The sequence below is a fragment of the Physella acuta genome, unplaced genomic scaffold, assembly GCF_028476545.2.
Source record: "Physella acuta isolate Inbredline_101_S28 unplaced genomic scaffold, ASM2847654v3 ptg001363l, whole genome shotgun sequence".
Lineage (NCBI taxonomy): Eukaryota > Metazoa > Mollusca > Gastropoda > Physidae > Physella > Physella acuta.
Window position 1 is genome coordinate 60,001 of NW_026732878.1, and position 17,646 is coordinate 77,646.

At 42.1% G+C, this 17,646-nt stretch overlaps 1 protein-coding gene across 2 annotated transcripts in view; it reads left to right on the plus strand.

Annotated features, from left to right (window-relative positions):
- LOC131927026 (uncharacterized) overlaps positions 1 to 17,646 on the plus strand; it is a 65,224-nt gene that overhangs the window by 35,569 nt on the left and 12,009 nt on the right. The window lies entirely within an intron of this gene.

The window sequence follows — 17,646 nt, forward strand, 5'->3', positions numbered from 1 at the left end:
TGGTTTTTCATCCTCAAAACATGTTCATTTTGTGAGCTTTGAAAGCTCTTCTGTTTCCTTAGATATCTTTCCCCGTTGGGTGTCTGTTTATATTTCTGTTGCATGTTAAATATCTAGACGGAAAAAAAATTGCAATTACGCCTAATGGTGTTTAAATAAAGAAATTAATAGCGCAATTTTCACGATGGTTTGAAATTAAAAGGATATCTTTATGAAAAATTTGAAAAAAAATCTTTATGTGATTGTTTAATAAAAATTATGTAAAAAAAAATATTATTTGCTATTCAAGTGTGTTGCTATAGAAACAAGTGTAGGCGTAAATGACGCTTTCTCTTTTGTACTCCTGCTCATAATTTATTTCAAATTTTTAAATCTAGACTAGGCCTATACATTTCCGTGACGAGGGATCCTGTTGAATTAATTAAAAGCTAAACTTGCTTTGGGAATATTTACAAAACAAAACATTGTATCTCCTTTATATTTTTTGTCATCGAGTAAATGACAACGTATTGATATGTCTGCAACACGCACTCTTGCAATCACGCGAACTTCGGAATGTAGCAATCTTAGGGCGGACACGATAGATTGTGACGTGTACACAAGATTGTCTACTACACAGACGTGACGTGTACACAAGATTGTCTGCTACACCCCCACATGTGCCGAGATGGTGGGCGAGGGCTGTGACTGATATTTTGTCTATGACTACATAGGAAAAAAATGGCAGGTTATTTTTTTAGGGGATTAGTCATAGGCCAAGGAGAGACCTTGACGGCTTATCTATCTGGTTGTGAATAGATCTTTTGTCAACATGGCGTATCTGTTTGATCTAACCTTTTTTTTTTATATTGTTTGATCTTTTCTGTTTGTGATCCGTGTATTCAGGCCCAGCCTATGTCCTGATTTCGTTCTTTTAAACTTTGTATCTTACAACTGCAACCGGTTAGGTATGCGTTCTCATGCCTTCTGTATGCTTTTTTTAGTTGTTTTTTTTTTTTTTTTTTTTTTTTTTTTTTTTAATAAATATGTTTTAAATACCTGTTGGTTTATTTATTTACTGTAAAGACATTAAAATTTATCGTTAACCAGCCTATATGAATCAAATCGTGGATCGCTGATTAAAAAGTGTTAGTGTTAACACTCTATTTTTAGATGTTATGGTGATTCTTCTTTCTTCTTCTTCGTTCTTAATTATTAGTGTTGAAGGAGATCGAGATTTATCTGCCAGTGGGTTTGAATTCGAGACTTTGTTCGAATTTATCAACCATGAGCTTTTTGCCGACTCGACCACACCTTCTAAGTGCTTATTGATGGTTATCTTTAACCTCTTATGGGTTTAGTAATATAACCAGTAACTATATTTTAATCTAAGTGCTAAATATAAGGCTGGGAAGATGTTTTTGGTAAGAATTCAGATCGCAAAAATTTGAATTCACGTTGATGTATTGGTATTGAATGTAAATTTGGGTATGACTAATCTGACAGTGCACTAACATCTGCTGATCAAAGACAACCACACCGTCGACGTCCCTCCACCGCATCCGGTCCTCACATTTGACCCCCACATCTGACCTCTAGCGGTCAATTACCACGGCTGGTCGGGAAATTCACCATTGGTCAGGTGCGGCCTTCACCTTTCTTCACGGTTGAGTTGTGTTGAGGAATGTGCTTTACTATGTGATCAGCCTAGGGGCGTTGTTTTTTTTTCCTTCCTTACAACAAAGAGGTGTTGGTCAACTCATGGACGGAAGTATTTGTTGGGGTGGGGGGAGACAGGTATCAACGGTGGGGAATGTCACGTGATACGGCCTAGATCAAGGTTAGGATTAGACACCAGATCCCCACGAAACTTGCGCGTTGAATGTAACCGGCAAAGCTATACAGGACAAAAACATTTTCTTCTTTTTTTTTATACCAGTTGTCGTCAAGCGAGGCGACTCTGTTTCACACGAGTTAACGTTCCTGACGATATCGATTGGGAGTTATCTCCCTTCTCACCAGTGGCGCGTCCGTGCTTCGATGTTGATGAATGTAGAAAAGAAAAACAAGGGGATGAATTATTCAAGGCTTTTTGCGGAATGGAGACGTTTCTTGGATTTGCTGCTAATTACGATTAGCACACGATTTGCTTGCTGAATTTCAGACACTTGTCGATGGTGTGTTGGTGTGTTTTCCCTCGCGATGGATTAACCTTAAGCCGTACGGATTTGGGGATTAGTGCTGGATTAGTCGTGCCTATAAAAAAAAAAGTAAGTAATTTTCTGAATTACAATTGTGATATGGTAATCATCTGCTTTACAGTTAAGACCGAGATTAAAGAGTTATGACTCAACAATGTTACTTAGGTTAGATTTGGGATTATATATATATATATATATATATATATATATATATATATATATATATATATATATATATATATATATATATATATATATATATATATATATATATATATGAGAGAGAAAGAGAGAGACACTCATACATATAAAACAGCAACCTGTCCTCCCCATACCGATATTAATACTGAACCACGTAATGTCATAAGCTTATCATCGGATCAGTCCACTTAAAGAAACGGGGGTGTCTAAGTCAAATTTATCCCCATGAACAGTGCGTGGTAAGTGGAAACGTGGGGGAGGCACAACGACTCAGTTGACACTTGGAGAAAGCGAGGGCTAAAAAAAGACAGTCGAGTTTACTGTCCTGGTGTCACGTTGATGGATGCCACTTCACTCTAGAGACTGTCATGTCACGTGATTTTAATACTACTTGAGCAACGGTTACCAGTTTTAAGTTGCGGGGGTTTAGGTTTTAATGAGGTCATTAATATAAACGCCTTTTTTCGTTATGCTGTGTGGTTATTGTTATTGTTGTGTAATGATGAGTCAATGAAATAACAGGTGCTTGGTATAAACATGCCTGATATAACAGTGCCTCGATATAACGATATAATGTTATAACAGAACCTGTTTTATTAACCTTGCTTGATGAATCGAAACCCTCGATAGAATAGCGCACTGATACACACACACACACACACACACACACACATATATATATATATATATATATATATATATATATATATATATATATATATATATATATATATATATATATATATATTTAATGCCCTTATATGTATAGAATAGTGCCCTAATATAGCTTCTTGATATAACAATGTCAATTTTTAATCAGGCCTGATGTAACAGTGCCCTGATATTATACTGCCCTTCATATAACCTTCTGATATAATAGTGCCCCGTCGTAACAACCCGGGTACAATAGTGCCCTAATATAATTATCTGATACTAGCTGGCTTAAAATTAAACTGTCCTTGTATAAATAGACCGGATAGTGCCCTCGTAAAATAGTCCCCTCGTAAAACAATGCCCACATACAAGAGAACTCTGCCCTCGAATAAACAAGACTAATACAATTTGTGAACATAATATTGCAGCTCAGGAAGACATACGTCACATATCCAAAAATAAGGGGAGATAATTACACCGGCATCACGGCAACTATTTATTGACAACCACTGGACCACGAGATTTATTGAGACACAAATTGTACGGTCATCACGTGATCGCGTATTGTCCTGCCTGAGGTTTTTTCATTCACCATGTTTTAACGACAAGGCTAGAGATATCTAATCCGTTGTTTAATGAAACTGCGCTGGCGGAACTATCATTCTGCGCGGGGGTATCGAGTGTTGGATTGTGGGAAATAATTGCCGGCAGCCATTTCACACCACGTGACAACAGCTGCTTTCGTGTGTCGGCCGTCTCCGCGTTGTCACAATAACAGTTATTTCATATCCGTCTTTTATTTTTAGCTATGCCTGATTGATAGGCGTACGTTGAAATTTGGATGGATCTCGATTTTCTTTTGTTCCCGAATACTTGCAAAATTGTGAAGTATTCGATTTTTCTGTTTGTGTTGCTCTTACAGGCTGTTTTGTTTTAGCCGTAATCGAATAACTGGTATCGTTGAGAATCCTAGCTATGTTTCTAAACTTTGAACGTTTTTTTTTCTGTGTGCGCGCAATTTCTATGTGCGCTGATGTAAGTGTGCACAATTTACCTTTTGCGCTTTTCTAAATGTGCGCAATTCGCCATGTGCGCTTTTCTAACTGTGCGTAACTTACCTTGAGTGCCTTTTCGCCCTTTCTGTGCGCATATATTTCCGTCGCGATTTTTTTCCTAGTTACCATCTATCTGATTCATATTTTGGATCTAACGTAAGGTGGGTCAAAAGTGCTGTCTGATAAGTCAACTTTACCTTCTATCGTACAGCCTCTACTGTTTTGTTGGCCAACACTGGTGCCTGGTGGGCCAAAACAAAACAAAACACGCCGTTTAGCGGTCAACACCACTATCCAGTGAGCCAACAACCTAGCCAGCCAACAACCTAGCGAGCCAACAAACTAGCCAGCCAACACCACAACCTAGCCAGCCAACACCACCACCTAGCTAGCCAACACCACACTCTAGCGAGCCAACACCACAACCTAGCCAGCAAACACCACCACCTAGCCAGCCAACAGTGCTGTATAAAGCGGCCGCTGACCCACCTAAAACGACCTAGCCTCGCTGTAAACATACATGATTTAATTTGACATCAATGCGGGGGCGGAGAGTTTGACATGTGTGGGATGGATGATTGACAAGTGTGGGACCTCAGTCAACAGCTGGGTTGATTTCTTTCATTGCAAAACTAGGAGCGTTGTAGCCCCGAATCGAGGGGGGGGGGGCGCCCTCTTAACATTGTATCCCCTATCAATGAGCCCCACTTTCTTATGATGGTAGCCCCAAATTAGAGGAACACACTTTCCTAGCATATCATTTCAAGTCAGGGGTCCAACATCCACAGCATTTCGTCCCCTTATCGGAAAGGGGGGGGGGGGGGGCACTTTCATAGCCCCAAAAACTGGAGGGGGGTATTTCATAGCAACGTAACCCCAAGTCGAGAAGACGGGGGCACTTTTATAGCACTATAACCACCAATTTGAGACCCTCCTTCCTAACATTTTCCTAAAAAAATGTATATACATAAACTTTTTATTATTTTTAAAGACCCATAACCCTCGGTGAATTACCGCCCCTTCCCCTACGGCGCTATAAACAGTAATAATCATCGTAGTGGCTTCCCTCCCTTTTTTCCTTGTGTAATGTCTTTGTTACCTTTCTCGTCGTGTACTCACATACTCTGTTAAAATAAATGCCCCTGTACTGAAATTATAAAAAAAATGATGACTGTGCAGGGATGGGCAGTGGTGGGGTGGGGTGTAAGGCAGGGCGCCGGGGGTGCTTTGTGATTTAATGACGTGGCGGTGTTCATTCATCGCTGGGAATTTTTTTTTATTTATATTTGAGGTCAAACACAGGTTAAGGCTTTACCGTACAGAAAAAAAAAAAAGTAATTTGATGTATTTTTAATGGCTTCTTCTGGATGGGGGGGGGGGGGGGGGGGCAGTACTTGTTGCCTCGGCTGTCTTTTCAATTTCGTCGTCAGTGCGCATGTCTGTTCGAGGTGAATTAATTCCCGCTGACCTCCGACTCTAGGGTTTATACTTTTGTACTGAACAAGTAAAAAAAAAATAATGTTGTTTCAACGCCCCCTTATATCGTCTGCATAACCACCACTACCCTCCACCTGCGCCCCCCATTCAGTCTGTACTTCCACCACATTTCCCCCTCCACCTCCCCACACCCTCACCTCCCCCAGCACTACTTCCCCCTCCCCAACCTCCCACACCACCACGAGCTCCGCCACCTCCCCCACCCCTAATGTTAATGTCTGAACAGACTACTCTATTACACCGCATGTCCCCCACCACCACCTCCCCCACCCACACCAGCCCCCCCCCCCCACCATCTTCCCACCCCTAATGTTAATGTCTGAACAGACTACTATATTACACCGCATGTCCCCCACCACCACCTCCCCCACCCACACCAGCCCCCCCCCCCCACCATCTTCCCACCCCTAATGTTAATGTCTGAACAGACTACTATATTACACCGCATGTCCCCCACCACCACCTCCCCCACCCACACCAGCCCCCCCCCCCCACCATCTTCCCACCCCCTACTATAAGTCTGGACAGTCTAGTCTATTGCACCGCCTGTCCCCCACCACCATCTCCCCCACCCCCACCAGCCCCCCCACCCCCCACCCTCTACTGTAAAAGTCTGGACAGTCTAGTCTATTACACCGCCTGTCCCCCCCCCCCCCACCTCCCCCCAACACCTCCCCCACCACCACCTCTCCCCCCACCTCCCCACCACCTCCCCACCCCCTACTGGACAGACTAGTCTATTGCACCGCCTGTCCCCCCCCCCCACCACCTTCCCCACCCCCTACTATGAAGGCTGGACAGTCTAGTCTACTGCACCGCCTGTCCCCCACCCCACCAGTCCCCCACCTCACCCCACCCCCTACTGTAAAAGTCTGGACAGACTAGTCTATTGCACCGCCTGTCCCCCTTAAGCTGTTTTACAAGCGGCCATGTCAGGTGGTTTCACGCCTGGGTGAGCAGGGGTGCACGGTGTGTGTAATCGTGTTACAAGGTCTGGGGGGTTTGTTGGAGGTTTAGACGTACCAACTCACTGTGTTATACGGTGGAGGGGGGGGGGGGGGGGGCTCTATCCAAATCAGAGGGTCTCCGGAAGATTTTGAGTATCCCAAACATTTTTGTAACGTGTATAATATGTTAGGTTCTGGGTTGGTTTCAAATTCAAGAACGACTCGGGTTAACGTTCAATACGTTTATTCAGTCTCACATATCACATTACAGAATAGCCCTCGACCTAACCACTGCCAACTGACCCCTGACAACCATTCACTCCAGCTTTTATACCGCATTCGACCTTGGGATAACAATGCACAAACACACCAGGGTTAACTATACTCTAGGGTAAACTCAACTCACACACTCACTCTCCCCTAATTCTAGATCATTCTATCCTATTCTAGTCTAACCTGCAAATGACCCGTAACAATATATGTCTGGGTACAAAAAAAGTTCACAATAAGTGAATAGTGCCCCCCCCCCCCCCCCCCCACCTCCAATCATGTTTTAATAAAAATTAGCTTAGGGTGAAGTAGTTTTTTAATATTTTTTTACGTGTATAGTATGGGCCTACATGTTACAATTGTAAACGCGGTGCAAATAGGATGAGTAGTAACAGTATAAATATTTTTTTTTTTTTAAATCTCGTGACGAAAATATCCCTGTTATTTGCATAACTCTAACTTGATAAATTCTTAATAATGCATCAAACTACCGTATTCTAGAACGAGGTATGAAAGCTATAAAATGAAGTAGGGTATTTAGAAGTTTGTATCAACGATACGCCTAGCGACTTTAAGTGTGCAAGTTAAAAGTGTGATTTAATACGTATATCATGATGCAGAGATGTAATTCTTAATGTAACACAAATTTATTTTTTAATAAATAAAAAATAAATTAAGGGGTACTTCTGAAACATTTTTAGAACCTTTTATCTAGTTTATTACCATCAGACTTCAGTGCTTGTTTGTCATGTTTCAGCGGAGTATAAAGACGAAGCTTTTTTTTTTCCATGTCTTCTATAGCGGTTGTAGATTGTTGTAATAAAGCGTGATGCCACGGTACTGGTATAATATGATAAAGCGTCTAAGACGGGCTTTATACGAGTGTGTAAATGAAAGGTAGCATCAACGCTGGTGGTCCCGTAATTGGTTGTTATTAATTATTGTTTTTCCCCCCTAATGCATTATCTTTTCTTTTGTAAGATATTTTTATAACCTTTTATAAAAAAAAAAAAAATCATCGTGGTTTTATGTTTCATTCAACTTCCGGTTCTACGCCTCGCAAGTTAACGCTAGTTATCTCCTCCTGATGTTTCTTGTGTACTTTGAGCCAGTTACGATAGGCAACCCCGCTTTACGTTTTAAAATGTGTATCTTACAAACATCGTATGCCGTTCCCCTCTAAATTTCATGACCTTTTTATTAAATGGGTAGAAGAAAGGAATGATGGCCGTATAATCTCGCTCCCGGAAAGGGAGGGGTCAGTATTTAAATATACAATGTGGCGGATTGCTCGTGTGTTTATCCGCCCCTGGTCGTTAGATCCCGCCCCCGCTAATGTATTAGGAATGAGGAACTATGACGGCGTATGAAACGTTAAAGTAACAGTATAAAAAAAAATATGCGGAGATCAAAAGCAAATGTTGGCGCTAGCATGTCTGGTGATATCACACAACGCCAGAAAAGGTTTTCAGAAAAGTCCTCAGAAGGTGGGTACAGTGAAACAAAAATTATCTCGGTTTATATCTTTATAGGCAGGTCAAAAATGGAGGATACAACAAATACACGATGAGTTATTTCCCTTTATGCAGGTTTAGGGTTGAAATCGGGTGGGGTTGAAGGTGCATTTATCGGTGTTGTTCGCCTTCAGGCGCTGATATTTGAGTTTAGTTTCCAGATGTTTTAGCTCCGTGCAGCTTTGAAAGAAAGTGATCTCTATTCCACGCCTGAATCTAAACCTGAACTTTAATTGAAACCTATACATAAACCCAAACATATATTTGAGCCTAACCCAAAATGTATATCTGAACATAATGAAACACATTCGCTTATACGTAAACTTACACATTTGGTTTAGTAGCATTAACTATAAAACATATTTGTTTCTAAATGAGAAAGCCAGGATAAAAGAACGAAAATTTGCTTTAATAAAGCGAGTTTTTCAGATCATACCAAGTTTTCCGTATTTAGCAAGAACCAATTAGCATAATATTTGGCAAATTTGTATTTAAAATATCTGGCCAGCTCCTCAGATGTGTTAGTATTGTTACAATTAGGCAAGTATCGTGCTAAATACACGGACCAACGGCATCTGTCAACACACATTAGGTCAAAGGTTATACTAGTTGAAATAGTGTTAACCTCCCATCTGACACGTCAAAAGTCTATAAATAGCAACAGTGTAGATCTAAATCGTTGCGCACCGAAACGCGCAATCGCGCAGTTCCAGCAAGGCGAACATGCTCACTTTCAGCATCAAAGTAAATCCTATTAGAGGAACTCCGCTGGGGGTCAATACCTTGCAATATATCATCAGAAATTTTTTAAGGCCGTGTGTTGATGCGTGTTAATTGTTGTAAGCAGTAAGGCTGTTGATGCATGCAGAGATATAATTAAAGTGAAGCCGCATTATTATTGCTTTTGTATTGTTTTAATTTTTTTGACGAATTTTCTTTTTCATCGAAGTGAGTAGGATAAATGAATGTGATGTTTGTGGGGGAAAATAGGGGATGGATGAAAATATGGGAGGGGAGTTGTCGAACTCCTATTCTGCTACACAGTTTTGTATGCGGCTTTTGAAAAGAAAGATCTAAAGGAAAAATAAATAAACAGGAAAAAAAGGAAAAAAAAGAAATTAAAAAAATGGAGGGTGAAAATGGGTTACTGGATGTTTCTAGACCTCTGCTCGTGCAAAAGGCTGTGAGTGAGCTAAGGATGAGGGCTACACGCGGCGTGACGTCAGATCAATATGGCGGGGTGACTGGAGGGTAATGAAGAAAAAAAAAAGAAGTGTCTTTTTATAGACTTGACTTGGGGTGTCGAAATGGAAAGATGGACCCAGAAAGAGGGTTAGGCCAATGGGGGCATCAGATGGTTTTAGAGGGGATTTTTTTTTTAGAGAAGGTTTTTTTTTCTTTCTTGGGCGTCTTGTATAGACGACCTTGTGGTGTTTTTATGTTATGGCAAGTATATAGTGTACACACTGACCACTTAAAATTGTGTACACGGGTACACAACACACACAGATATGTGTGAGTGCAACAATTTTCTGACAAATATATTTTTTATAGAGGTACGGGCGTGATCGAATGGTAGAGCGTTTACTGCTATCCCGAAGGTCTCGAGTTCGGATCTCGGCTCGGACTTGTGACTCTAGGACGTCCCTGAGTCCACCCTGCTCTTATGGGTACCTGGCATAAATTTGGGGAAAAATAAATCGGCTGAGCATTTGCTGACAACACAATTACTTCATATGATGAGTTCAATACACATATGAACTCTACTTCATCTGCCCTATGGATCGCTCGTTCTGAAGATGAATCTTTACTTTTCTTATGTCTAATAATTCAAACTGATTTGAATCTACTGATCTTCATGAATAAGCCGTCGGAAATAGCTTAATGGGAATTCCCGAAGCTCATCGGAAATTCCCGTGCTTAATGTAGTTTTTCTTTAATGCTATTCTGACTTTGCCAATAGTTTATTTTTTCATGCAGTGAATTGTTAACGTGATACATTCCTTTCTTATCACGATAAGCGTCTCTTGTTTATATGTTGAAATGCCCGTGCTTCATGTTGACCAATGTCCAGTGTTATTCGAATCTGATGACGTGTTTAAGTCTTTGAACGTGTCAGCTTCAATTTTCCACATCATCAACACGTGAAACAACCGAACTTGCTTGACTCGTGCAAGTTGGGGTGTTTAAGTAAACGTGTGTTTGCCACACACCCCACAGCTACTGCCAATGTCCCCTCACCTACACACACACTCACACACATCTCTCCGTCCAGCGACCCCACCCTCCACCCTCCAGCCCCCCCCCCCCCACCCTTTCCACACCCACCTGTAACACAATGCTCCAAACCTGACATTTTATCTTTAAAAAAAAAAGGGCGGAGGGCGGAGACGTCTTTCGCCAGGCGCGAATCCCTCAACTTCCGGCTAATTGATTCCCTCGCAAATCCCTCGTGGTTTTGCTGACAAGAAATCCCGTGCCGGTCATGTGACCGCGAGCCCCAAAATTACCGGTTAAACTCCCTCAGCTCGCGAGGGTTGACGTAATGAAATGACGTAATAAAAATAGAAACGGAGGGCTAACTCTAATAAGAGAGCGTCGAGTTTTTTTTTCTTCCTGTGGATATGGGGATTGGAAGGGGCAGTGTGGGGTGTGTGTGTGGGGGGGGGGGATGAAATATGAGAGTGAGGATTTGGCGATTTCGGGTACAGGGGATAGTGGTATAGGGAGTTTGAGAGTAGCTGAATAGAGAATGTGGAGTAGCATTGTGGAGGGGGGGGGGGAGAGGGGTGTAGCAATTTGGGGAGTGAGCTAGTAGAAATATGGAGGGTGGGGATGAAGAGAGTATTGGAATGGGAGTGGAGGAGTTGCAGTGTGGGTGGGGGTAGCAATGTGGGGGGGGGGGAGGGGTAGGGAGTAGAAATGTGGGGTAGGGGTGGTGGAGAGACTTTCAGTATGTGTGTGTGGGAGTAACAGTGTAGGTGGGGGTAGCAAATGAGGAATGGAGCAGACTGAATGTGGGTATCTGGGAATGAGAAGTAATCCGTGTCCCAACGTGTGTGTTGTGAGTGGTGTGGTTGTGGGGGGTGTATCAATGTGTGGGGTAACATAAACGTGTGTACCTCGGTGTGTTAACATTAACGTGTATTTATACTTGCGTGGGAGGGTAACACGGCTAAAGTATACAACTCAGTAAACACGTCACGGAATGTTTGATAAATACAAGTACGTTTTTGTAGTTTAATTCATTAGCTCCGTGTAGTAAAAAAATGACCTTTAGCCCAGGCTCGTAGAGTTAATTCAATGCACCTCTTTGCACTTTTTATGGATCAATGCCTGGTGCGCACCATGGCGCGTTCCTTGTCAACTTTCGAGTTCATGCACGGTGCGTTTTCTCCATCGGCGTTACCGCGTACCGGCGTTGGTGTACATTCTACAGCAGATGTTGGGGGTGTATGGCGGATGAATACAGCACGTTACAGAGCGGGTGTGTGAGTATGCACAAAAGGGGGAGGTTTGGAAATGTTTATGGCAATGCAGGGATTTGATTTGAGCACGTTTGGGTAAGGTAATTCGGATCATAACTTAACGGCTCGACTGTAGGTCGGGTGGTTGGGGGGAGGGGGGGGGGGGGGGCGTGTTTGAGTCATGTGACTGTGACGATAGGCGGAAGCAGGTGTTGTAAATATTGGTTTGAATTTTTTAGTACTTTCGGCATTGAAGAAATATTTTTTTTTAGGGAATTGTGTATAACAACTTTCATCTTGTAGTGTAGTTAATAAATACTTTTTCTGTGATGTTTGTTCTGCGTATGTTTCTATGAAGATGTGGATCAGTGATTACTTTAGTCAAGGCAAAAAAAAATCTGGCAATACTTTTGGTTAGGGCTGGTTAGGGTTAGCGTGAGTGGGTGGTCTGGCGAGGAAAACAATGCGAGCGGATTAAGTATAGGTTAAGGGCTGATTATAATTAGTCTTAGATTCGTTTTTTCTTCAGGACTAATACCATAAACACGAAATGCGTTTGAGTTAAGTTTTTGGGTTGAGGCGAGGTTTAAAGATTGGCTATCAATAACTTAGCTATTGAAACATTTGATTCCATTGTTATATGTAGGCCAACTTAGGGACGGCGTGATCGAAAAAAAGTGCGTTCGACCGGTAACCCCAAAGTCTCGAGTTCGGATCCAGGAACTACCATTAGTCCACCCAGCTATGATGGATACCTAACTAACGTTAGGGAAAGTGATAGCGGCTGGGTACAGGGCTGACAACACTATCGCTTCATATGCAGAGGGGACTTCAACTCTACTTCACCTGCCACATGGACCTGAAATTTTGAAAAGTATTTTGGTATGTGAATTAGGCACATCAATTTCAACAAATATCTGTTTACTGTGACTCACTGTTATGAAACTAAAAAAAAATAATTTAAAAAAGCGAGGTAAGTATTGAATCAACTAGTAGCCATATACACCTGATTAAGATCTGTGTACTAACATTCATCTGTAGTCAATGACCCGCGCAAGAGTTTTGAATTGTCGCTCTGTATTTTCCCAAGCCTGTGGCCTCTAGCTAAAGAAAGTGTGTAAAGTTTAAACATTAAAGCGTATTTGTTTCTTAAACTGTCGGTTTTTGAAACTGGAGTTTTAGGTTTTTAATTAGCTGATTTACATACATTTGCATAAATGACGTGTACACGAGTGTTTTAAGTCTATGTGATGCATGAGTGAAACTTGGTAGGGATAAGTGTGGGATACTTGAGGGATAAGGGTAGGATAAGGGTGGGATTTATTCAAGGGTAACGCGTGGTTAGGTGCTTTTATATTCTTGTGACGTATTCTGTTTCCGGTTCGGTTTCACTTTGCATAGGGTTAGGGGTTAGGGGGAGGTGCCGAATAATGGAATGTTAATCCTTCTAGGTTGTTCTGCGGATTAGTGCGGTGTCTGGGAGTAGGGGCGTGTTGCTTACCTTTTATTCGTTAATCCCTAGGACCTACCCCAACCACCCCTACACACACACACACCTTCGACCTAGTAAAGGAAGAGACACTTTAACTGTGGGTGTGAATGAAAGGTATTTTAAAAGTAGACTTGTGTATAAGGAAGTTACTCATTAGAAAAGATGGTGTAATCAGAACTAAGTCCGTCCGCCATGCATTTCTGTAACATGAGTCGGGTACTCATTAGAGCTGAGTGGACTCAGAAGCGGGATGCATATTCGAAACTTACTGACTAGCAATTCTCTCTACCTCGTCTCACTTGTAACGAATAACAACAATATTAATAAGTCAAGATGTAACTATTCTGAAACCATACAGATGAAGAATAGTTTTTCTAGTCCTATGTCTCAGACTAGATTAAGTAATCACCTAGTGCAGCACTATAAGAATTTAGCCGGTCCTTTAGATTTAACGAACTTAACGAATGCAGTTGTAGTGTGACTCATGTTCGAACCCGTGACCTCCTGGTTAACAGCCAAGCATTCTATCTCTCCCATCACGATGTCAGGTAACTATTACCTTTAACCAAGTGTGTACATATTGTTCGGATTAGGGTTAGGGTTCTGTTCCCTGGAATAGATTAAACCTGCGTAACAAAAACCTATCCTGTACGGGATAAGGGAAACGTGTTGTTCATCAATATCGATCATGGTCCCCACTTCAATTTCCATTAACCTTTAGCGAGTGGGACTAATTAAAACATAGGACTACCTACACATTATGAAGATGGCTCAACGGCTTAGATATATGTGTGTGGTGGGGTGGGGTGGGGGAGGGTACATGGGCTGGCATACACAATATATCTAATAAAATTACTCTAGGAAAAAAAACTAACTTTTAGAATTGTCTGCCCGCTTCAGAAGAGGAGTATCCCCCCCCCCCTCGCACACCCACCTCAGCTGTTGCGATATTTCATTATGCCAGTTCCATTTTTGTGAGTAGTCCACGTGACGTCACATCCTGGGGGCTACTGGCCAGGTTTCTACGACGAGCACAGTCAAATACACATTGAAGCTTCTGTGCCTGTTTGGATTTCTTGGCTACATTAAAAACAAAATTGAATAACCGCCATTTTTCATTGCTTATGGACGTTGGTTAAGAAGGCGGAAGTACATTTTTTAAAAAGTATTTAAGGCTACAAGCTATCGACTATCCGCGACCGTTTACCTTGTTGCCCCCGCTACATTTTGTATTAACGGTAGTGTCAGTGGATAAGTGTTGTCCCACTTGGTTAAGTCGCTGAGTTCAAGATGGCACGCGTGGATGGAAGGGTGCGGGGGTGGAATAAGGGTGGGTGGGGGTATGAAGGTGTGTGTTGAGTGGGTGGTGTTCAAGTGGTGTATTTGAATCGGTGTCTCAGATAATGTAATAAGTGTCTTAATACTAGAAGTCTCAGTGTGTAATAGGAGTCTTGGAATATACAAGGCGTCTTATTGAATGTAACAGGTGTCTTAAATTGTATTAGCAGTTTCCCATACAGCTAGGCATAGTGCTGACCACACTATCCCTTCATAGACCGAGGTGACAGAAACAGGCGGCCCCGTAGACCGTCAGTTTTGGAAGGGTACTTTACTTAGCATACTTACTAGTCTCACATAATTTAATGTGTCTTAGATTGTCTTAGACTGTACTAGATGCCTCACATAACTTAAGAGGAGGCTTAAATTGTCTTAGATTTCTCATTTAACCTGAAACGGTGTTTCTATTTCAACATCGTGCATATCTGTAATTTTGTGTCTGATTATTCGTAGGGAATAAATGCAGTTTATGATTTCTGTTGAACTGTTAGTAGGAGGGGGATGGGGTATATTTATTTATCACATGCTAATTCTCACTTCCTGTCCCGTGACTGAATTTAGTTACATTTTAAATAATGGACATAAAACATATAAACTCTACTTCATCTGCCAACCTGTTCGCTAGGTCTAAAGAGGATGGTTTACCTTTTATTTTACTTAAATTAAATTTCGCCCATTGACTTGTATTGTATTCCTCGTACACTTTATTCCAAACATTAGCTTTGCCTGCCAATGACATGTATACCTAAATGTAAATTACGTTTGGTGTTTAGGATAGGTTTAATAAATCCTCTATGGATGTGAAGCCAACTTGGCTAGCTACTGATCGCGTATACCTAAGCCAACAACATTTGTCTACCTACTTCTTTAATAAAAAAGCAGACATTAGCGACCCGCCAGCCAGCGCTAATCAGGTTGCAGCTAAATTATGCCTGCCACTCTTAGCTGAGGTTTAGCCAAATTCGAGTTGGCTTAGAATTATTTGCATGTGTGCGTCTTCCCCCCCCCCCCCCCCCCCCCCCCATAGACATTTATTAAGCGATAATTCAGTTTACATATCTAGACCCGTGCGCAACAAACGTCTTATTTTTCCCTTCGTTGTTACTAGGGGTACTTGTGGACAAGTGGCAGACGGCGAGGGAACTTGGGGGGAACTAGAAGGGAACTAGAAGGGAACCTGGTGTGTTTTTTTGTGGCTTGTTACACTGACATAATTACTGGTGACATCGCTAGCTTTTAATTATCTTCATTCTTTTTTTTTTAGCCCACTTTACGATGTTTGCATTCTTTGTTAAAAGGGTTATGAGAGTGTATGCATGTTAAGCTAAAAGAGATTCGCGAAAATAAAATATATTATTTTTATTACTTCGTTTTACTGGTGGTCTTAGAACTATACGTTAGAGATTGTGTGTGTTTATGCAGGGATTATTTACTAAGAACGGTGCTTAAATTCGGAGTCGGACTTAAAATGGCCATTACTTGCTGGACATAGACTGACCGAAGTTGGACATAAGCTAGATATCTAAAGTAGGACATATACTGGGCAAAGTCGGACATAACTATCCACTAAAAGTGAATATAACCTAGATATCTTAAGTCGGACATAAACTGATAAAAGCCGGACATAAACTGGTCAAAGCCGGACATAAGTAGCCACTAAAGCAGAGGCGTAGCGAGGGGTTGGGCGGGGGGGGCATATGTCCCCGGGCGCCGACCTTAGGGGGGGCGCGAAATAGAAAGTATGAGGGGGGGGGTGCAAATAAAAAGTTCGACGGGGGTGGAAATCGAAAGTTTGAGGGGGGGGGGGGTGTAAATGAAAAGTTCGAGGGGGTGGGGGGGGGGGTGGAAATCGAAAGTTTGTTCCCGGGCGCCGGGAAGGGTCGCTACGCCTCTGCATTAAAGTGAACATAACCTAGATATCTAAAGCCGGACATAACCTAATATTCTCATGGTAAAGATAAGCTGGTCAAGATCAGACTCAAATATCTACAACAAAACTGGAAAACACCATCCAACTGAAGTCGGCGTGACTTAGGCACCAGAAGCCAGACAAAAACTACTCACGAAAAGCCGGACATGAATTTGGCCACAAGAAACTGAACGCCAGCTAGCACCAGATGAAAGACAATAATTATTTCGCGACCTTCGAGGCTCGAGTTTAAGTTTTTTAGCAACCTTACTTAATAGAAGTTCTCTCCATATATTCAGCAGCGAAAATCCTGCTTACACGTACGCCCTCATAACAACACACACACGCTTTCACAACAACACACACACCCACACATACAAACACAGACAGCCACACATAAACGCCAACACGCCCACACAACCTCGCACAAAAAAACAGTAATTGCGCGTGCTAGCTATTTCCTATTCGGATAAGACGACCGCGATTGAAGGAAATATGATTTGGGCGTTCCCCATCCCATAATTCCAGGAAGTGAATTTTTTCCATCTCTCTCTTCCATGTCCTGTATATTGAAACCGGCAACCGGCAACTGATTGCCGAGATGCTGTCTGTACGAAACTTGATGTCCAAACTAAAAAAAAAGTCCTACGTAGCTCAAGTTACTCTAGGGTTCTCAGATACGGTTAAGTTTGGGTAAAGTTTATAGCAACTATAAATTTTAGGTCAATTCACATGCATACAGTAGTAGCATTCGCAGAGTTTCTTTCAGGCATCATTTCGAGGGGGGAGGGGGAGGGGCCCACCCCCTCCCACCCCGAACGAAATGAAATTTATATGTGAAATATATACTTTAAACAGTGTCCGCCCCCACACCCCCCCCCCCCCCCCGAAAATATCAAGTGCCCCCCTCCCGGAGAAAAAAGTCTGGAAGAAATACTGATCATTCGTTTGTATTCAAAATAAATGTGAATTACTGCCTCGTCTTTACAGTAAATAAGTTCAAACGCACACAAATTACTACACCAAACTACGTCAATAAAATGCCTTACCTATGTATCTTAGCCACCCCTCACCTTCTCAGCACCACCCCACCCTTCAACACCCCCCCCCCCCTCATCTCCA